Source organism: Lycorma delicatula, chromosome 10, assembly GCF_047948215.1.
Source record: "Lycorma delicatula isolate Av1 chromosome 10, ASM4794821v1, whole genome shotgun sequence".
NCBI classification, from domain to species: Eukaryota; Metazoa; Arthropoda; class Insecta; order Hemiptera; family Fulgoridae; genus Lycorma; species Lycorma delicatula.
In genome coordinates this window covers 44,114,622-44,138,748 of record NC_134464.1, presented here as the reverse complement: position 1 = coordinate 44,138,748, position 24,127 = coordinate 44,114,622, and the positions used below count along the sequence as shown (strand labels likewise).

The 24,127-nt window shown below is 32.4% G+C and overlaps 1 protein-coding gene and 1 long non-coding RNA gene across 2 annotated transcripts in view; both read left to right on the top strand.

The window, feature by feature from the left end:
- LOC142331535 (fatty acyl-CoA reductase wat-like) overlaps positions 1-7,302 on the top strand; it is a 52,120-nt gene extending 44,818 nt beyond the window's left edge. Inside the window, exon 9 of the transcript XR_012758030.1 lies at positions 6,751-7,302. The gene's annotated coding sequence lies outside the window, so the exon portion shown is untranslated. The remainder of the gene's footprint in view (positions 1-6,750) is intronic.
- An 11,674-nt stretch (positions 7,303-18,976) lies between these two features.
- LOC142331540 (uncharacterized) overlaps positions 18,977-24,127 on the top strand; it is an 88,946-nt gene continuing 83,795 nt past the window's right edge. Inside the window, exon 1 of the long non-coding RNA XR_012758032.1 lies at positions 18,977-19,192. This is a non-coding gene — a long non-coding RNA (uncharacterized LOC142331540). The remainder of the gene's footprint in view (positions 19,193-24,127) is intronic.

Genomic DNA, 24,127 nt, shown 5'->3' with positions numbered 1-24,127 from the left:
AGCTTTTATTCCCATTATGTACAGAGTTGCAGAATGCATTATATTTTATAATATATACATACACTACACCAATTACAACATATACATAAATTCGTACATTTACACTCGATAGTGTTGCGACATCCTACGAAACGCAACAGTAACACACGGTAGAAACTGTCGTGCCGAAGGGTGAACGACTACGTTGTGAGTCTTGAACGATGCCACCTGGGCGAACCCAATTGTATTTAGCTCCTAACTCCAGTACCCCTGCGCTCTGCTGTAGTGGTCCGTTATATTCCCAACACTGGTGGGACCAAAATTTCAAGTGCTCAAATAAATCCTGTGATGGTTGATGGTCCATCTGAAAATAACCCCAAAAACAGTCTAGTGAAAAAGCCTCGCTTGGCGTTGTCTAACAAGTATAACAGTCTTGAACAAAGTTTTAATATAAATAGTGACATTTGTAGTTCTTCGAAATAATCAGGAAGGTGGCTCCCTTCATAAGGTCTTGCCTTCCCTGATTAAAAAGTTGTAACGGGTTCAAGTGGTTTCCAAAAGAACACCAAGAAGTTACGAGATGGATCGATTCTGATGGAAAAATATAACAACGAGCAGAGTCGATCTCTCTAAAGGTCTTACTAAAATGGGAGGTATAAACGCAAGTGCGGTGTGCCACAAAACCCTGAATACCAGCCGAGAAGTAATTTTTTGCCAAGACCTGGAAATGGACATAACTGAAATAGCTGATGAGCATCGTCTCCAGGAAGTTGTGAAGGTGAAGTGAACAACGAAATGGCAGAGCGGTGTGGAAGAACCTACATTTTCCCTCACATTAACATTTAATCTTCCGGAACCACCAGAGTAGATTAAAGTGGGTTACCTGTCTGTTCATGTACGACCTTTCATCCCCAACCCATGATGATGTTTCCAATGCCAAGAATATGAACAAACTACTACAGCTTGTCCAAAAACTATAATTTGCACTCGATGTGCCAGAGAAGGTCACAACGACACTAACTGTCAGGAGGAAGAAAAATGCGCTACCTTTGGGGGAACACATTCAGCTTGATCTGACATTGCCCAACTTTTAAATAAGAGAAGGCAATCCTAAAAATTTGTACCGAGCATAAGCTTTTTTTCCCAGACGCCCGAAGACAATATAAAAAGACGCTTAGCTCTTGAGACCTGGTTAAACCAGATGTCTCTTTTGCTGTCGCGACTTCCAAGTAAAGCCCCTGTAAATGCCAAGTACCCAACAGTGCGGAACCTGCAATGAGTTGAAAAACATATTCAGATATTATCTATCAGGTTGCTTCACTTACTGCAACTATTTAGGAGCCAACGAAGATGAATAAGAAGTCAGTAGTTGCAGCTAGTGGGACCCCTCTCAAAGTTGCTGTCCCCAAAGATTTACCTGTACAGACAGGAGTAAACACAGCGGCAGTAAGCCATCTAATAAGTTCCCTGTTAAGGGAAGCCATATAACCACCTCCTATTGGATGTCATCTGTGATTTCACAGATGTCGATCCTTTCAAAATGGGATATCCTCGTATACTAGAAGTTATGGTTGATGCCCAGGGCATCAAGTAATTTTTAAAATTAAAAATTTTAAAAAGAACCGGATTACCTAAAATTAATTTTTAATACATTTACTTGTAATTCTGTATCTATAATTATCCTTATTTATGAGCATTACCCAATGGAACATTCGAGGTCTTCGGTTCCGTATTGAAGATGTTAGAGTATTAACGCGCACACATGAATCGCTAATAATGTACTTCCAAGAAACGCACCTTCTACAAAAAGATGCAGTAATGCTCAGAGGCTATTTCTGTAAGAGTTACGACTGTCTTGTAGACAGTAGAGTGTTGGAGTTACTATTTTCATGCGGAATGAGGTGTCGGTTGATTTTCAGCAAAAGAGATTATGAGTACTCATTGATTTGCTTGGCATTTCTCCTGCCACCATTCCATTCGGTTGCCCTAAAGCATGTAACCAAATGTTTGTGCCACAAACGGTTACTGAGCCTCGAACAATTTAGCGACTAGTATCCTAAATAGCTCCTTGAGCTTACCTAACAGCGTGAGCGGACTAAGCGTGGTGTCATACACCACCGGCTTAAGAGTCCCAACTGCTCACTTGTCATATATTTGCTAAAATGCGTAGGCGCACACCGTCAACAACTAAAAATATATATGACATCCATAAATTAAATTTATTTTCTCGAGACAGCAATTAGCTTCCATGCCTAAGTTGCTGAATGCCAGCAAGTGCCTGTCCACCATATTAAAGCACTTGGAGCCATAACAGGCTGGTGGTCATCCATATATATCTTTCTAGGTTAGCTTCCCGCAGCAGTGCGGTAGGAGTCTTTTCCCTTAGGTAAACTACTGATGTCGGTTGAACAAAGCAACTGCATCAAGGAACTTCCACATGGTACGACAATGCGGCTCTCGCCACATTGACTCGCCGCTTGTGAGTGCGAATTTTCCCCTTGACCTCTAAGTTCCAGACTGTCCCGGTCTCTGGCTCGCTATGTTATAATAAGCCGCAATAAGAAGTGGCATAGATTTTTGTAGGCGAGGTACGAGAAAAAGGTCTTAGTGAGCATGCGCATGAGAAACTACTACTCGTTCTAAAATTATTAATCAATTAAACGCAGTGCTAACCGCTTATCAAACTGTCAGTCATTATAAATCAAATTCGGATGTAGTGCAGTTATCGTGTTTCCATTACTAGTGTTGTGTTTTAACCGTCACCTCTGTATTTATGGTTAATTTTAGAAATTAGTACCGGTAATGTTCTGTAATAATTTTTTTTTTGTGATTACGCAGCTGTTTAACTTAGTTTTAATAATTATAATAGAAAAAGATTCAAATGCTCGAAAACAAGATATAACAATTCTTAGCTCTGAAGAGATTTAACAATTAATTGCTCACGTCTTGTTGCAAGGAAGAGAAAAAACTAAACAGGCTGACGATTCCACTAACTAAAGCGACGGATCGAGCAGCAAAATATTGTAAAGTGTCAGAAAAAACTGTGACTGCTGTTAAAAAAGAAGTTCGTGCTAGTAAAGGTAAATCACTAACACAACCCTGGGGAGAAAAAGGAAGTGGCCTCATTACTGTAACGCGGAAATCGGTAGGTTTGATCAGGACGTTATTAGAAATATACTTGGAAGACTATGTCCGACAAAAAATTGTCCCAACAATTTCAAAACTTTTTTTGATCTTAAAAAAGCGAATCGGATCTAAAGGGAAAATTCTATTTTTCCATTTTTTTTATTTTTTCTGAAAATTTTAACCGAAATGGGTTTTAAATGGAAGACTTGTGCTTCGAAACTTAAGGTGTTAGTGGAAAGACAAGACATAATTAATTTAAGATGTTCTTATTTTCAGAAATTAGAGAATTTAGAACAAAGCAAAGTATATTTTTTAGACAAAACGTAAAACTACCAGTTCATCCAACAGAATTGTCATCGTTCACATCGATTCTTCTGAGGGGTATGTTAAAGGTGCAGAATTATTATTTCAAGCTGGTTGTGCATCTGGTGATTATCAGGGCCATAAATTTTGAGACATGGATAAAAGTAATCCCAAATTTAGAACAAGGAAGTATTATCATTATGGACAACACGCCGTACCATGTAAAGCAAGTAAATAAAGTGCCGGTTAAGTCATCTTTAAAATGAGACGTGATCAACTACTTCAGGCAAATTGGGATTTGTTATAAAAAGGGACTGAGATAAGTTGACCTATTTCAGTTGGTACAATAATTGCCACCAAAAAAGAAAGAATACAAGTTTGATAAACTACTGGCCCCACATAGTCATTCTATAATTCGAATTCCCCTTACATGTGCAAATTAAAAAGCTTATGGAGTCCGCTTGGGCAAAAATTAAAAGACATATCAGATCTAATAACACAACCAACTGGTGACATGTCATTAACCAGACTGAAAAATAGTGATGAAAGGTATTGAAAGTGTCACATCTGAGGACTTCAACTTATGGCAAAAATGTCATCAAATCTGAAAATGAGTTTTGGACTAAGGATGAAATTCAGGAAGATACATAAACAAAGTTATCATAAATCTCAGTGATTATGATAGTAGTGAAGATTAAACATGCACATTAGTAAGTGATTCATCTATCTTTCATACATTCAGTAGATGTAAGCTAGCCTAGAATCCTAATTTGTGTATTACATTTGGGGTATGAGTTGAAAAAATAAATGATATATGCTTGAAATAAATGATATATGATAATAATTCCTGGAAATGGAATTCTAAATCTGACTATATTATTATGAGTTCCTTGCAAAATTTTAGTAGAAAAATAAATTTTGTTATTATTAAATAAATTCTAATATTAGAAACCATCAGATAAAAAATGGATTTTTTTTATTTTACAGGAGTGATGGAATTATAATTTGGGTTGACTGTAAGAATGTATGATTATATTAAAGATTCAGTGTTTTTAAAAACAATTTACTTTTTGTAATGGCATATCAGTATATTTATTTCTATTATAAAATAATTATCCTCACATAATTAACTTTCTGCTGGTCATTTATATGACCCAATAGTTCGTTCTAGGCTTGATTTAATTTTAAAATTGACAATGTAGTCAGTATTTTCTTTTCTGGTTATTATAATTATTTAAAAAATAACTGCTACATGTTTCAGTTTTTTTTTTTTTATTCTTATGATTGACGTATTACCAGCAATTATGAATTATTTTATAAACCAATAATAACTGTAATTTTATTTTAAATGTAAAAATACTAATACAACCGCACTAAAATTATAATTTTAAGTTGTTTTACGAATAATTGCCTGTAGACAAACTGGTTGGGAGATAATTCGTTGCGAATAAAATTGCACTGTGTAAAAATCAAGGTTATATAGTTTTTTGGTGCTATTAGTTATGTTTATATTCATTAATTATTTTATAACGAGTTTATAATTATTTATTTATGATGATTAGTCTTCTTTTATTTAAATTGAATTTATTTATGGTGTAATATAATGTAGTACAATTATCCATTATTATAATCTTAAAAGAATGATAACTTATTAAGGCAAAATGGCTACTTTACATATTTCATATATATTTAGAAAGAACCATAAACTTATAAATTCTTGCAAGATTAGCTTTAATGCATGTTATTTTTGAAAATGTATTGTACATTTTAAAGTGAAAGTATCAACTTTATTTTGAGTAATTAAACTTAAGTATCATTAGAAAATAGATCTGGCAGTACAGAAGATTTTTTAAATTATTTATATAAAATAAAATATTAATTTTTTCTTAGTAAATATTTTGTATGGACTTGGTGTTTAAATATATATTTTAATTTAATTTATTTAAAACTACAATTGTAGAAACTTTGTTTAATTTTAACAGCATAAATATGTGGAAACGTTTCATGTGTCCAAAGCCTCTTTCAATGGTTAAACATTCTTTTCCATGTTGCTTGTCACATACTTTTTTTTTTCTATAGATAGTTGCAAGCTTAAAACAGTATTAACAACCCTCTTCACTATATCATACGTACTGACTACTGTCAGTAGAGAGTTTAGCAAATTTAACTGTAACTTGCTTGTAATTTATTAGTAAGGTACTATTTTACCACCAAATTGAGTCATAAAATGCAATTCTAGTTATTTTCCTTTAGTTATTTTGCAGCAGATGTCATATGGGTACTAAAATTCAAGTAAGCTTTTGTATTAACATAAAATATATGAAAATTTTGTTGTTTGTAAATTTCTGTTAGTTCCGTTAGCCAACTGTATGTACAGTTCTTAACAGCTGTTCCCGCCCTGGACGTGGAATGTAGATGGTATATTTAAAATGTAAGGATTATCTATCTACCTAGACTATTTTTTTTGAGGTTTTAAAGAATCAATTTCTGTGGTCATTAGCCCCTTTCCATGTCAAAAAGAGAAAAAAAATTTTCTTCCCCCCTGATAAGAACACTAGCAACATAGTCAGAAGATCATCTAATAAATAACTTGTCAAAGATTTTTTAAATCCCAAAGAAACACAAAATGACAAGAGTGTAAATGGTCCTTGCCACTTATAACACATTAAAATACTTCAAAACTCGACTTGTTTCAAATTAGATTAAGGCTTTTTAATTTTTCCTTTATTCTCTCTTTTCATTTTACTAGCTGATGGTTCATGCCTAAGTTGGAAACTCCTTTCCTCGATTACTTCCTGAACTTTTTATGGGGGTGTAGAGCTACTTTCTTGATTGGTCAAATTCAAGGTTTTTCATTAATAATTTTTTCAACCATATTCACTAAGGCTGGTGCTAGCTCAGATATAATGTCATTTGGTACAAGAGAAATTGCAGAATTTGGTACACTATTCCTAACAGACAAACTCCAAACAGTTGCAGTGAATTCCAGTTGATAGGCCCACTAGTTGTTTGGGGGTTATTTTAATTTAAGCAGTTTTCCTAAAAACAGAAACATATAGGTGTAATTTATGTAAAATTATGCCAGTTTAATTGCCCAAAATGTTGCTAATAAGGCCCACTAGTTCATATATTTCTTTATTTTACTTGTAAATTAACACAATTTTATTAGTTATATAAGTTATTTAACCGTTGTTTAAACACCATAGGGAAGGAGATAATTTCTCCTTCACCAATTGGAGATTAATTTTGTATGTATAATCTATACATACTAAATTAAATGATAGCAGGGGTTTATTGTTTCATCAACGACTACATTTATATTATAGTGCATAATTCTTTCAGGCAGTGTACGGGTGAGGACGAAATAATAAAAAAAAATACTAAAAAACCGGATGAAGTTGAAGTTGATGAAAACATTGAAGATGATTCTGCAGTTAAACACATATTTACACAAGATGCAAAAAAAATTCATTAATGGACTTCAGCAATATTTGTTGCAATGAGGTAGCGAATCTGTATCAGACTTATAGAACGCAAAGTAATGAAAGACAGAGGACAGAGCAAAGTAGAAGAATTTTTTACTTAAGTTTAACCAAGAAAAGACATTAAAGTACATAGTTTTGTATTTTACTGATCATAAAAGGTAGTTGTTATTTTGATTTGTATTTCTATTTTGTTTTTCAATTAATGATTGTAAGACTACAAAAACAATATAATAATGTTAATGTAACTTTAATATTCCATTAGAAATAAAATTCTGAATAATAATAAGATGTGAAATCACGTTTAATAATTAGAGGGTACTGTACTGTATTTGTTTATATCTCATTTTTCATAAATATTGCTTAATAGGGCCATAATGTCTCAGTCCCAAATAGGTTTGATTATCCAGAATCCACTGTATTATTAAAAAAATAAATTAGTTCTATCGTTACATTACATATACTACTACCATTTATTGCAATTTATTTGTCATTAACAAATAAAAAAACAATCAAATTTAATTTGTAAAAACCACTTGCTTACCTAATATTTGTGAATAATTTGATATATTTTTGGGTGTTAGGACCCCACTATATATATATATACATATGTATGTGTGTGTGTGTGTGTGTGTGTGTGTGTGTGTGTTTTGGGGAAAATTTACACTGAATACATTGAGTATTATATAAAAGCTGGCAAAGCATAGCATGACTTTGCCAGTTATACCAGTCAATCTATAATTACCAAAATAAGATTTAAATATCAAAATTTACAAATTCTGAATAAAACTTTTTTTTATTTTAGGGTCTACCTTACTCTGTGGGGAAAATTTAGTAAATATTTTTTTATCAAGAAATGATCCAATCATCCTTAACATAAAATAAATAATTTTATTTCCTAATATGTATGTTGCAATCTGATCAACTAGAAAACAATAGCAACCTCACCATGGCCAAATGAAATGAAGACAATATGCATGACACGAAATGAGGTATAGTCTTGTACAGAGATGTGTGATTAATTGAACCCTAATAGGTTCAACCAAAGTAACCAACTAACCACCTAAGTTCACTGGTATCCACTGGTTAGTATTCAAATAAAAAAGTAACTAACTGTTACTATGATTTGAACCTCGGAACCTTAAACTTCAAAAATCTGCTGTTAAACAACTGATATTGCGACGATTTAAGTACTCGATGAACCTGCTGGGCTCACCATGTTAAAATAAATTTAAAACAGAATTGATTAAAAATATTATAAAAATAAAGTGTAACTTAAAAGTAATGAAAAAAATTGCTTCTCATTTTGGGTCTGGAATATTATGCAGGTGGCAAAGCTGCTAAGTGATAAATAAAAATACAAAAAAAAAAATGTTAATAAATATTAAAAAAAAAAAAAACAAATATATTTTAGAGGTGGGAAATAAATTTTCTAAGAAAAACGTTTCTAAAAATATTTATATGTAGGTTAATAAATTTTCTTAAGTAGTTTTATGTTTAGCAGCCCCTTCAATAAAAGATAGAATAGGAAAACAAAAATTTCAGCATTTTAGATCCGGAATGTATAATTTAAAAAAAAAAATTGTATAAATTTCTTGACAGCTTTCTTCTGTTTGAAGTATAAACGTCCGTGAAATTTTTCAAAGATATTTAAACTAAAGGAAAATAGACAAAAAGAACAAAAAAAAATATTTCTTTCATTTTAAGATGTGGGAACTGATATTTTATTTTTACTTTTTGTATTACTTGTCATATGCATTTTAGGTTACAAATTTGCTTAAATAAACTTTTTGTTAAAATGTTTCTGAAGAAATCTAAATTTTTTTCACGATATCCACCGTAACGAATTTTGAAAAAGTAATATAATAATTTCCATATAAATAGAAATATTTGAGCAAAATATGAAAAAAAAAAATCGGTTTGGTCTATCCTGAATATAAGGTCATTTTTGACACTACTATCATATTTTACCCTTAGTTATATTCCCAAGAAAAGCAAAAAGGATAAAAATAAATTATACCTGTGTGTACATTGAAAACCGATATTAACCTCCGAATATTCCCAGATTTTTACCTATTTGGCACCCCGTGGTAATAATCTGATTAATAATATACAGATAAAAGAATAAAGTCTGATTGCAAGAAAACAATCCATTCCGGGTCAAACGGACACTGAAATCGAATTCTACACCAGAGCCACCCCGTTACCAGGTTGAAATAAATTTAAATTACCGTAGTACTTCCACGGTGTTCTAATTTCAAAAAATAAATTTACAAATATATAAAATAAATGGTTCAGGTCTTTTTCCGCCAAAAGGTTTGGAAATGGATCTGGTATTACAATACCAGAATTATTTTTTCTTCAAACCGTGTATTGCCGAAATTAAATATTGTAGTACGGATCATACCTTAAAACAAAGGATTCTATAACAGAAAAATTTCAACATTATATGATACTTCTTGTAGACAAGAATTGTTATCCTCTAGATTTTAAAATTTACATGCACTCAGATTCAATAACAATAAATAAATCTAGGTAAATTTATAATAAAAAAAAAATTAATTTAAAACTTAAATAATGTTTTCAGATAAATTATAACATATAATTAAAATAAATTACTTACAAAATTATAAAATAGCTCCTTAAGCCGTGTCTTTGAATTTTATCTTTTTATGATTACACTATCAAGTTATCTTACGATAATTTGGACATGATCTCAAACTTTTCTATTAGAATTTTTCCCAAAAATCCTGTACCCCCAGTAATTAGTATAGTTTCTCCAATATAAAACTATTGTAATGAAGTTTTTGATAAACTGGTGTTCATGATGCCTTTAGCTGTCTCTTACAAATAAAGACTTTACAATGCAACACAGTTATCATACTTTTAAATACAATAATGTGAATAATTGCATTACCAAACTATACATTTTGGAAACTAGTTTTTTATTTAGAAAGATTACATAGAGTAACCAATGTTAAAAGCATAGTACGACGTGTTTAAAACAATAATGCGCACTAATTATATTGCTAAATTGCATACAGGAAATCCCGTTTTTATTTTGAAGAATTAATAGACGGTTAATTGAAAAGTAACCTTGCAAAAGAATTAAAAATACCGGTTAGGAAAATTTTATTATTTATGTAAATTATCAGTCTTAATTTTTTCTTTGCCGTTATGACCTTCCCTGACTCGATAAGCATTAAATTACTTTGCATCTATTGAACCTTTTTTCTTATTTAGCCTCCGGGAATCATCGTCAACAATTACTTCAGAGGATATGTATGAGTGTGTGAAGTGTAGTCTTGTACAGTCTCAGTTCGACTATTCCTGAGAGGTGTGGTTAATTAAAACCCAACCAACAAAGTACACCGGTATCCACGGCCTAGTATTCAAATTCGTAAAAAATGATAATAAATCTAGTTCACGTATGAATATGTAAGACACGTAAATTAGTTTGTACGAGAAATACAATTTTGCACAAACTCCTAAGCACAGTTTTATATGCATGAATTTGGACACTAAGAATATTTGAAATCGCAAGGGTAATTTATAAATAAACCAGTTAAGTTCAAAATTACTTATAATTACTTACTACTTGTAATTCTATTTTTGTTGAAGGTTCTTCTTTCTTTTTCCTGTTTAGCCTCTGGTAACTACCGTTTTAGATAATACTTCAAAGGATGAATGAGGATGATATGTATGAGTGTGAATGAAGTGTAGTCTTGTACATTCTCAGTTCGACCATACCTGAGATGTGTGGTTAATTGAAACCCAACCACCAAAGAACACCGGTATCCACGATCTATTATTCAAGTCCGTGTAAAAATAGCTGGCTTTACTAGGACTTGAACGCTGGAACTCTGGACTTCCAAATCAGCTGATTTGGGAAGACGCGTTCACCACTAGACCAACCCGGTGGGTATTTTTTTTTTTTTTGTTGAAGGTTAGGAAAGAATAAGTGTATTTGGTCAAATTGTAAAATTTAGACAACTTTGAGCGGTTAGTTGTGAATAAGTTTTCTATAGAGTGAATAAGTTTTAAAATTTGTTCGAGTTATAGAAGAGAAAGAAAGATTACGATAAAATACACAGTGTAGTGATCCTAGTAATATCTATCATTGTTGCACTTTCATTCGGGGTTGGCTGTTTAAAACTTTTAGATATTAATTATTTGAGTTGTCTACTCGTATATTAAAACTGGCTTTTAAATCATGAAAACATAATAGCATTATTTATTCATGCAACGGCCTATTAATATTGCTGATAGCATTTACGACGATAATCTAATTTATATTCTAATCAGTACACACCTCCAGCTTACCTTAATGTAATTTTGTATCATTAATTTTCATAACATTTAGTACAGGCAATTTGTCATCAAAATAGGCTGTATTTGAAAATCCTTACCTACCGATTTTTTTTTTGTCCATGCGTTAAGGGTGATGAGGGAAGCTTAACTTCAGATTTTTAACATCCCCCTCCCATAAATTTTTGAAAAACTAGGTGGCGCTGAAGTTGTAAAAAATGTTGTAAACGACTAGACCGGTTTCGAACACGTGCCCAGTTCACAACATTTTCACACTTTCACAAGCTACAGCTCCAAAACGGTAAGTCGTACAAGAAAATTGTTTAAATAAAAGTTGTCTGTTTGTTAGATTAACAACTTTTTCAAATGCAATACAAACGAAAAACAATTTTTTCCGGTGAAAAAAACAAAAAAACACGTTTTTTACAACTTCAGCGCCACCTAGTATTTCAATTTCAAATTATACGGCATAACTTCAAAGACATTAATTGTAGAGAATGTCCTCTACATTTTTTGTTTGAAAAGCGTTTCTCTAAAATGCATAGATTCAGAGAAAAATGCATTTCAAAAACATTTTTGAGTTTTTCAAAAATTTATGGGAGAGGATGTTAAAAATCTGGAGTTAAGCTTCCCTTATCACTCCTAACATATGGAAAAAACATCAATCGGTAGGTAAGGATTTTCAAATAAAAATACAAATTGACTACTAATTCCTTAATTTTCATTTTTAAAATATTAATATCGTTATATAAATTACTTTGAAACGAGTAATAATATGCAACATTAAATAGCTAATGTTTACCGATCTGTCGTTAGCAACTATATTCCAATCTGTCTTATAGTTATAAGACAGACAGGCTGTATACTATATATTCATTTCCATTTATATTGGCGGTTTTCCCCACTGTCTGTCGGTAGCATCTATTTGCCTTTGGTCACACCCACTATGAGTAACTGAAACGTAGTCCTGCACAGTCTCAGGTCGACCATTTCTGTGTTCAAATCCGTATAAAGGTGCTGCCTTTACTAGAATTTGAACGATATAACTATCGACTTCGAAATCAGCTGATTTGCGAAGACGCGTTCACCACGAGACCAACCCCGGTGGGTTGACCCAACTCACCTACTGCGCGTGACTACGTACAAGTTGCCGTGTAAACAGTGCTGTGCAGTGTACGTGTCTTTTTAACTATCATTGTAGTAATGTTTTTTTGAGTATGTGGTCTGTAGTTTCACCTGATTTACATAGTCAGAGTAAGTATATCGTGTATAATGTTTGTTATTTACAACATTTAAAAACTAGCTAAGTCAGTAATTTACTAAATTTATTTAGACTTATTTTATTTGAATTTATTTTTAGAATAGGGCTATAAGAAATAAAAGTTGATTTATGTTTTTTTATCGTAAGTGCTTTCCGGGACGTTAGTTTATCGGTCACGCTATAAAAAAAATTCCTTTTGTATCTTTTACAATCCTACTTTATAATTATCCCTACGGTAGAATTCATCAATAATTTACATGGAATAATATAGTACAACAAAAACTAAACAAAAAAGTTCATAATTATAAAATTAATTCAGTTCAGTAGAAAAATATACATTGAAAATTATTGCAAAGATAATAATGATTATTTTATTTAGACTAGATTATTTTATTCTATTATACGTTCGTGTAAAACACACACATTTTGGCATTTTCTTAATCCTTACGACTTTACAAGGGCAATAATCAGTTTTGAAATGTGTGAATTTTGGGCTGATGAATATTTCAATTTCTCCTTTGTTAGGAGACCATATTGTATTGCCCCCCCCCCCCCCGTAATGTAGAGGATTGGATTTTGTCTCAAAATTTGGTCTTGTTAATAGCAACAGCAGAAAAGACATCTCCTGCTGCAGCAGAAGAATGTGGTAAGCAGAGGCATTGCCTTAAAAAATTTTGTAAAATTTGGGATGATGTATCACCTACAGGATTTTTCATTTCAAAAGCAGTGTTCCAAAATTTCATCAATTCTTGATTCTCTTTCAATACTTTGTGGACTTGACTAATTGCCATTCCCTGCCTAAATCTTCATAAACACTTTCCGCAATTACATTAGGAAAATTTACAGCTAATAGCATGATACAAACACTTCTTTTGCAATTTTCTGGGCTTAGCATAGACAGATATTTCTTAAAATCCTCTTCAAAACCTGTTTGCAGAATCCAACATAGAAGGATAGATGCTTAACTTAAAATTCCTTATGTTTTTTTCAATTTATTCCATGTTCTTCAGCTGCAATATAAAAGCCTATACTCCATCTCCTAAATATACATCCTCAATAACTAAGAAAGAAGTATCTGTTGTCTGCAAGATTTAAGAGAAACTGGTGGGCGAATGAGAAGGCGAGTCAATATGGCTGCATTGTCTGAACGTGTGGGAGTTCCTGGATGCAGTTCCTTTGTCAACCGGCATCCGTAGTTTACTTAAGGAAAAGACTCTTACCGCATTGCCGTGGGAAGCTAACCCTGAATATGGCTGACCACCAGCCAATTATTATGACTCCAAGCGCCGTAAAATGGTGGACTGGTCGCTAAGCTGTTCGAGGTTCAGTTGCCGTGTGTGGCACAGACATTCGAATGGAGTGGTAGCGGGAGAAATGCCAAACAAACCAATATATATACTTTTATTTTACTTCAATATATTTGATATTTATATAGAAAGCTGAGGAATGTGCAACAATATGGTTAAATTAGAACGTGCCACGATTCTATCGGGTAATGAGAGTTAAAGAAAAAATATTTTTTGGAAAATACGTGAGATAAAAATATTAACATATGCACATAAATGCAATAAAAAATTAACTAAGTATGAAGAACCACATATGCTTGCGCAGATATTACTTTCACAAAGTATACGGTACTTGTTTTGATTGAAATATTTATTATTTTCGTTAAAATAGGACGAAATTAAAATAAAAAATGTTTAACAGTAATTCTTTCATAGAAAGCTTAGGATCACAGAAGGGGAACATAGTTCGATATAATGTACTTCAAGCTACACAGAGAGAGAGAGAGATTTTATTAACCCTCTCTTTGAAAACCGACTTTATTCCGTTTGTTATTTACACACAATAAATAAACTATCTGACATAGTAGTTATTAAATCTGTGTCTGTTCAAGTATTTCATTTTAACTATTACAATGTCAAATTTTAAAATACGTACGTTACGATAGATTAATAATCACAGTGTTGATTTTGTGTTTACAAAAATAAACCGTTTGAAAATAAAAACATGTCTAAGTTGAGAATCAAACCCGAGACCTTCAGCGTATCAATCGGTTCTTTCCAACATATTAATCAAAACTTATTTACAGATGATACTTAAGTAAATAAAATTTAACTGTGTGAAGAACAAATCAATTCCGTATCTAATATTCACATGAATATAAGCAATCTGAGACAGAAGCATTACGCAGGTAATTATTTGTAGTGACCAAGAGTCAATGCCGGGGCTTTAAGATCATGAATAGTGTTTTTTAAAGACGATACTCGGATAAGCATATTATGCTGTGAACTTTCTCCATGCTGAGAAAAAATCCGGACGGAACCTTCAGTTTGAGTAACCTTTTTTTAATTGCCAATACTCAAACAAGCATTAAACATATTAGCTAGTGTCCAAGCCGAAAATAGAACCCAAAACCTTCAGTACATCATTTGTTTTTTATATTACGGAGGTGACAAAATAGATTATAAAAATGAAAATGAGACCTAACAAAATCTAATTTCATGTCATTTAATGAACTTTCAATAGAATATTTGGATTCAAGTGTTTCATTCATTGATAGCCAAGTATTATTATTTTTTTTTTTTTTTTGTCTTCAGTCACTCGACTGGTTTGATGCAGCTCTCCAAGATTCCCTATCTAGTGCTAGTCGTTTCATTTCAGTATACCCTCTACATCCTACATCCCTAACAATTTGTTTTACATATTCCAAACGTGGCCTGCCTACACAATTTTTCCCTTCTACCTGTCCTTCCAAAATTAAAGCGACTATTCCAGGATGCCTTAGTATGTGGCCTATAAGTCTGTCTCTTCTTTTAACTATATTTTTCCAAATGCTTCTTTCTTCATCTATTTGCCGCAATACCTCCTCATTTGTCACTTTATCCACCCATCTGATTTTTAACATTCTCCTATAGCACCACATTTCAAAAGCTTCTAACCTTTTCTTCTCAGATACTCCGATTGTCCAAGTTTCACTTCCATATAAAGCGACACTCCAAACATACACTTTCAAAAATCTTTTCCTGACATTTAAATTAATTTTTGATGTAAACAACTTATATTTCTTACTGAAGGCTCGTTTAGCTTGTGCTATTCGGCATTTTATATCGCTCCTGCTTCGTCCATCTTTAGTAATTCTACTTCCCAAATAACAAAATTCTTCTACCTCCATAATCTTTTCTCCTCCTATTTTCACATTCAGTGGTCCATCTTTGTTATTTCTACTACATTTCATTACTTTTGTTTTGTTCTTGTTTATTTTCATGCGATAGTTCTTGCGTAGGACTTCATCTATGCCGTTCATTGTTTCTTCTAAATCCTTTTTATTCTCGGCTAGAATTACTATATCATCAGCAAATCGTAGCATCTTTATCTTTTCACCTTGTACTGTTACTCCGAATCTAAATTGTTCATTAACATCATTAACTGCTAGTTCCATGTAAAGATTAAAAAGTAACGGAGATAGAGAACATCCTTGTCGGACTCCCTTTCTTATTATGGCTTCTTTCTTATGTTCTTCAATTGCTACTGTTGCTGTTTGGTTCCTGTACATGTTAGCAATTGTTCTTCTATCTCTGTATTTGAACCCTAATTTTTTTAAAATGCTGAACATTTTATTCCAGTCTACGTTATCGAATGCCTTTTCTAGGTCTATAAACGCCAAGTATGTCGGTTTGTTTTTCTTTAATCTTCCTTCTACTATTAATCTGAGGCCTAAAATTGCTTCCCGTGTCCCTATACTTTTCCTGAAACCAAATTGGTCTTCTCCTAACACTTCCTCCACTCTCCTCTCAATTCTTCTGTATAGAATTCTAGTTAAGATTTTTGATGCATGACTAGTTAAACTAATTGTTCTGTATTCTTCACATTTATCTGCCCCTGATTTCTTTGGTATCATTACTATAACACTTTTTTTGAAATCTGACGGAAATTCCCCTTTTTCATAAATATTACACACCAGTTTGTATAATCTATCAATCGCCTCCTCCCCTGCACTGCGCAGTAATTCTACAGGTATTCCGTCTATTCCAGGAGCCTTCCTGCCATTTAAATCTTTTAATGCTCTCTTAAATTCAGATCTCAGTATTGTTTCTCCCATTTCATCCTCCTCAACTTCCTCTTCTTCCTCTATAAAACCATTTTCTAATTCATTTCCTCCGTATAACTCTTCAATATATTCCACCCATCTATCGACTTTACCTTTCGTATTATATATAGGTGTACCATCTTTGTTTAACACATTATTGGATTTTAATTTATGTACCCCAAAATTTTCCTTAACTTTCCTGTATGCTCCGTCTATTTTACCAATGTTCATTTCTCTTTCCACTTCTGAACACTTTTCTTTAATCCACTCTTCTTTCGCCAGTTTGCACTTCCTGTTTATAGCATTTCTTAATTGCCGATAGTTCCTTTTACTTTCTTCATCACTAGCATTCTTATATTTTCTACGTTCATCCATCAGCTGCAATATATCGTCTGAAACCCAAGGTTTTCTACCAGTTCTCTTTATTCCGCCTAAGTTCGCTTCTGCTGATTTAAGAATTTCCTTTTTAACATTCTCCCATTCTTCTTCTACATTTTCTATCTTATCTTTTTTACTCAGACCTCTAGCGATGTCCTCCTCAAAAATCTTCTTTACCTCCTCTTCCTCAAGCTTCTCTAAATTCCACCGATTCATCTGACACCTTTTCTTCAGGTTTTTAAACCCCAATCTACATTTCATTATCACCAAATTATGGTCGCTATCAATGTCTGCTCCAGGGTAAGTTTTGCAGTCAACGAGTTGATTTCTAAATCTTTGCTTAACCATGATATAATCTATCTGATACCTTCCAGTATCGCCTGGCTTTTTCCAAGTGTATATTCTTCTATTATGATTTTTAAATTGGGTGTTGGCAATTACTAAATTATACTTCGTGCAAAACTCTATAAGTCGGTCCCCTCTTTCATTCCTTTTGCCCAGCCCGTATTCACCCACTATATTTCCTTCCTTGCCTTTTCCAATGCTTGCATTCCAATCTCCAACTATTATTAAATTTTCATCTCCTTTTACGTGTTTAATTGCTTCATCAATCTCTTCGTATACACATTCTACCTCATCATCATCATGGGCGCTTGTAGGCATATAGACGTTAACAATCGTTGTCGGTTTAGGTTTTGAATTTATCCTTATTACAATGACTCTATCGCTATGCGTCTTGAAATACTCCACTCTCCTCCCTATTTTCTTGTTCATCACGAAACCTACTCCTGCCTGCCCATTATTTGACGCTGAGTTAATTACTCTAAAGTCACCCGACCAAAAGTCGCCTTCCTCTTCCCACCGAACCTCACTAATTCCTACTATATCCACGTTTACCCTATCCATTTCCCTTTTTAAATTCTCTAGCCTACCAACCTTTTTTAAGCTTCTAACATTCCACGCTCCGACTCGTAGAATGTTATTTTTTAATTTTCTGGTGACCCCTTCCTTAGTAGTCCCCACCCGGAGATCCGAACGGGGGACTATTTTACCTCCGGAATATTTTACCAAGGAAGGCGCCTCCATTATTGTATATGTGAAAATGCAGAGCCACATTTTCTTGGAAAAAAAGCAGCTGTAGTTTTCCATTGCTTTCAGCTGCGCAGTACTCAGAGGACTGAGTGATGTTGATACGGCCGTTTAAGTCGTCCTGACTCACGCCCCTAACAACTACTGAAAGAGCTGCTGCCCTCTTTCAGGAATCATTCCTTAGTCTGGCTCTCAACAGATACCTCTCCGATATGGTTGCACCTTCGGTCCAGCTACTCTGTATCCCTGAGCACTCAAGCCCCCTCACCAACGGCAAGGTCTGATGATTCATAGAGGAGGTATTATTAGGAGGTATTATTTAGTATTATTATACTAAAGTTTATTTATAAGTAGATTTGTGTACGTGTGTTCACACGCGTACACACACATCCATTTGATTTGAATATTGAATGTTGCTGAACTGTAAAATATGGAAGTCGATTAGATATGATAACTTTGAACTTTAGAAATAATATTAATCATTACCTCCTTACGTACCATTCATGAGTTTTGTCATCTATGTCATAAAAGAGGCCCTGTTTTTTTTTTAATTCCTGATTAGATATTTAAAAAATAATAGTGACACTTAACATAATTATTGATGCGCTTGCAGGTCTGTATTGGCATGTACGAAATGAGTTTGATTACATACATAACAGTTTGTTAGATATAATTAAGTAAAAATGTCATTATAACGCTGGCTGTTTTAGTAATAGGTGCATTTATAAAAGATATTTTAATATTTTATGTAATTATAAGTTCGTCAAGTCTGATAAATAATAACAATATAGTAAAACTAATTTAATATTAGATAACCTATGCTGGATGGTGAGTTGTTAAAAAAAAAAAAAATTAGATGGAATAATTTTTTCATTACTTTAATGTTTAAAAGCGCTCGTTAGAAGATGTCTAGATATCTGTTGGCGGTCGCGCCGTAGTGGATAGTGGGGAGAGAAGACAGGCAAACATAATGAGTGTAAACAGAGAAATAACTTAGAGATCAAACCAGCAACTCTAGTACTATCAGGAAATTGTCGGTAGGTAGATTGATCATACGCATTCCGATAGTGCCTCGAGGTAATGTTCAGTTCACTCTTGTTTAACATAACCTAATCAAGACGTTAACGTCATCCAGTTTATATCTTTTGAATGTAATGTCTGTTATTATTGACTAAGGTGAGAGTTATATTTTTTATTAATATTATTACGGTTATAACAACTTTGAAACAATAATTCCCAGTTGTTTTATTCTTTGTTGTATTCAAATTATTTATTAGATTAAAAATGTTAGAACCCAGTTTACACTCATTTATTTTTACAAAATAAGTTAATAATTATTTACTGTGTTTATTGATAATGTACCTAAATAGTTGCGAACCAGAATCGCAAAAATAATCAAATAAAAATGAAATAAATTATATGCTTGGTATTTTAGGTTATTTGGCCATTAATTAACTAGGGAAGTAAAATTTATTGTATATAAATTTACTGATGTAAGCCAAGTGTATTTCATGTGTTAGAAAGAGTTTTTCAACATGAAATTTATCACATCTTTATTTTAGATATATTAATTTTTAAGTCGGATCAGTAATTACATTGAGTGTTGACTCGTTTTAAGTTTTAGGAACCGCAATCGGAATCAAACACGGGGCCTTCTGTTTGACAGGCAAACATACTTATGCCATCAAATGGATAAAAAATTAACAGTCTTTAATTATAGTAATTTTATCACAAATTACAGTTTTTTAGCTTCCTATCCTGTTTTCTTTACTAAAGAGTTCCTAACCCAATATAATATGTTTAACAATCATACACTCAATCTTTCTCAGATTACGTTGTCTTAAGTAGATTATATGAGAAGACCCAACGACAATTTTTATGTGTATACAACATATAAAAATTGTATACAATTGTAACTGATAAGCACTTTCACTTGAAATGTGAGCTACTACAAAACTGAAGGAACAGAACTTTTGGAGCTGTAAATGCTTAATGCAAAAAACAGTGACTAAACTATTTTTATGTATTGAAACTGCTTTAGAGGAGTGGTAGTTAAATTTAAAGTACATTTAACTTTATTTGTACAAAAGTGCCTTCGTTACCCATAAATTATGAACACTGGATTTTCATTAACACAAATTGCAAAGAAAATTTCAGAAAAAGTGTACATTAGATTTGAAAATATGTACTACCTGTTTATTATAACTAATAATTAAATCTGAAATTAACCAAAAAACAAATATAAATGTAAAAAGTTTCCTATTATATATAATTAGCACCAATATTTCTGGATAAAACAAAAAGTTTAACTTAAATGGTTGAACCCAAGAAGAGACTGAACGCAATTAAAACAAGGTAAATCAAGAGTATTGTGCAGAAAAAAGACTGAAAATTGGACTTCGAAACCATAGTTAAAATAAATAAAGTTAGAGAAAATGTTAGACTTAATGAATAGACGCAATTCAAATCTGATCTTTTGGCAAATTTTTTTTCGTGGGTGTACAACGAGATATCGTTATCAAACCAAAATTACTATAGTAAATGATTACAAATTAACAATCAAAATTTACCTTAAAAATTGAACAGATATAAAATACCTGTGCGATATTCTAAATGCAACATGAAACAAAAATAAAAACAATATAAAGATTAACATGAAATAACGAATTGCCATATGTTAAAAGTCATAAATAGAGTTAAAAGTCACACATTACAGTTAAAATCAAATATTTGAATCCACATGCACGACCTTAAGAAATTGTAAGACATTAATATTTTGGAAATTAACTCCTAGTTTAAACTTGGGACACAATGCCACATAACAGACGTGGTCCACAAGGATGTGATATACCATTAGTTGGCAGTCGCAACAAACACAGACTGGTGCATCAGTCTGATTCATGAGGTGTTCATGAGTAAGTTTACTGTGCCCTATTTGCATACCTCCTGTCAATGGCTATTCCTGCATGAGGAACTTTAAAAACATATGGTTATATGAACAGCTGATTTATATTAGGTATTAATATTTTTAGTCTATTGTTGACACGTGATACGTAAAAATACATTTCATGAAACGAGTTTTTGTTGTGCGTTACAAAAATGATTAATACTAATTATGAGCAACATTGTGCAATCAAGTTTTGTGTTAAACTATGTGAGAATGCTATTGAAACTTTTTCAAAATTTAAAAGGGCATATGGAGATGGCACTGTCCTATGCCCAGGTTTTTAGGTGGTTTAAAGCATTTTCAGATAGCTGGCAATCAGTTGCGGATGATCCATGCTCTGGAAGATTGTAATGTCAAAAAGGGACGACAGTGTTGAGCAAATCAGATACTTGATATGGTACGACCGGCGATTAACTGTCAGAATGATTGCAGAACAATTGAATTTGAACCATACCATAGTCTGTCAGATTTTGACAAACAAATTGGACATGAAAAAAGTTTGGGCAAAATTGGCCCCAAAAAACCTCACTGTTGAACAGAAAAACAACAGGGTGGAAGTGTACCACGATTTTCTAGGGTGAATTGAAACTGATCCTGATTTTCTAAAAAAATGTATTACTGGTGATGAATCTTGGATATTTGAGTATGACCCAGAAACAATATTCCATAGCAAGGAGTGGCACACTTCAAACTCACCATGTCCCAAAAAAGTAAAAATGAGCAGTTCAAAAATCAAAACCGTGATAATTTGTTTCTTCGATAGTAATGGCATTGTCCATAAGGAATTTTTTGTCTACAGGACAGACTGTAAATCAATATGTTTACCAAGAAATTCTTGAAAGACTGCAGAAAAGAGTTGCTTGCATGAGACCAGCCATCAAAAACAACTGGATGCTGCATCAAGACAATGCACCTTGTCAGTGTTGAGCAAATCAGATACTTGATATGGTACGACCGGCGATTAACTGTCAGAATGATTGCAGAACAAGTCTGTCAGATTTTGACAAACAAATTGGACATGAAAAAAGTTTGGGCAAAATTGGCCCCAAAAAACCTCACTGTTGAACAGAAAAACAACAGGGTGGAAGTGTACCACGATTTTCTAGGGTGAATTGAAACTGATCCTGATTTTCTAAAAAAATGTATTACTGGTGATGAATCTTGGATATTTGAGTATGACCCAGAAACAAAATTCCATAGCAAGGAGTGGCACACTTCAAACTCACCATGTCCCAAAAAAGTAAAAATGAGCAGTTCAAAAATCAAAACCGTGATAATTTGTTTCTTCGATAGTAATGGCATTGTCCATAAGGAATTTTTTGTCTACAGGACAGACTGTAAATCAATATGTTTACCAAGAAATTCTTGAAAGACTGCAGAAAAGAGTTGCTTGCATGAGACCAGCCATCAAAAACAACTGGATGCTGCATCAAGACAATGCACCTTGTCACACTGCCCTCTCAATTAATGACTTTTTGGCAAAAAAAATTTCTGTAGTTCCTCAACCACCTTATTCATCTGACTTGAGTTTCTGCAACTTTTTCCTGCTCCTGACTTTAAAAAAAATCTCAAAGATAACCATTTTGGATTAGTAGTAAACATAAAAAAAAGTAACCGACCATCTGAAGGATATTCCGGTTTCTGAGTTCCAACAACGCTATGAAGAGTGGGAAAACTGATTGAAGCATTGCGTGGCTTCCCAAGTAAACTATTTTGAAGGTGATAGAGTTCACGTATAATTGGATTGTAAATCCAAATCCATAAAAAAATTTTCTGAACCAGTCTCATTACTTTATTTACAGACCTCGTACGTTGTAATTTGTGTAGTGTTTGTGATCTTTGAGTATGTGTATTGTGGAAGACTTTAAGCAAATAATATTAAAAAAAATCTAGTAAATTTTTAGAACACATCCTACATATTTCCAGGATAACAGCTACATTAAGAGTGGTTTTTATATTAAAAAAAAAAATGGTTGTTTCTAAATAAAATTGAACTAGTATTATACTTACAAACGTGTAACTATTATACCAAATGAACAGATACAATTTAAATCTAATAAATTTTTTTAATACATTCCATTGTATAGTTGTCTTTCTGACTCAAAAAGATGCCAGTAATTAGTTTAAATTTACTGTACTGCTGGACAATAATTCACTATCACTGGAATAGCTACAAAAATATGTATTTAGAAAAAGTTTGATATAAATAAAAAGGTTCTTAAAAATTAAAATTTGTTCAATTTATCATTAAAAATATTTCATGTATTATAATTTTTATTAAAATTTAAAACTCGCCTGCAATTTAAATTCCATGCAGAAGCAATTATTATGTTAGCTACCATATCAACAGGTATTATATCAGCTGTAACATTAGGATCACATTCCATTACTCTTATAAATCCAGTTGAATATCCAACACCAACTCCAGAAGTGCCATACAAATTATCAATCCAACCTGGGAAGGTTCTTTACTTGAACTTGCGACTGAAAAATGTAAAACAAAAACTAGTTACTGAAGTAAATTTTTTATTCAATACAGATTTTATTTTTCTCTTTATTCAATAGTTGTTCATAGACTAATTTAAATTAAACCCAGTTCCAGAGATAAAATATTTAAGTTATGGGCCCTAAAGATTATAGTTTTAATTTAAACATAAAACTGTTAAGCAGGTCAAATAACGTCAAATGGACTATTTATCCACTATTTAATGGCATAATAACCCCCAATAAAGTTATGAATTATTTTCTTGTTCATTTCTAATACAGCTGTATTCAGTCATTGTGAAAATAATGTTATTTATAAAAATGAAAATTCTTAAAATCTTAGGTTGTTGAGTAGATGTTCTGATTTCCAGAAAACTGATTTCTATTTGGCAGAGTTTATTTGTACTATAACTGATTCACTAAGCTTGTATTACTACGTTTCTGTATAAATTTAATATTGTCAGTTTTTTAGATATTAGTTTTACATACAGAAATACTTCACTAAATATGGCTCAAGTTGTCATTGTCTACACAAATAAAAGTACATCATGCTTATATATAAAGTAAAAGCATGTGTAAACAAACGATTTGTTTTGTTTCAAGTTAACCATTACACAGAGAAACAAATTACTATACCACACATATAATAGCCTTTAATATCTACATAGTTAACTTTTGCT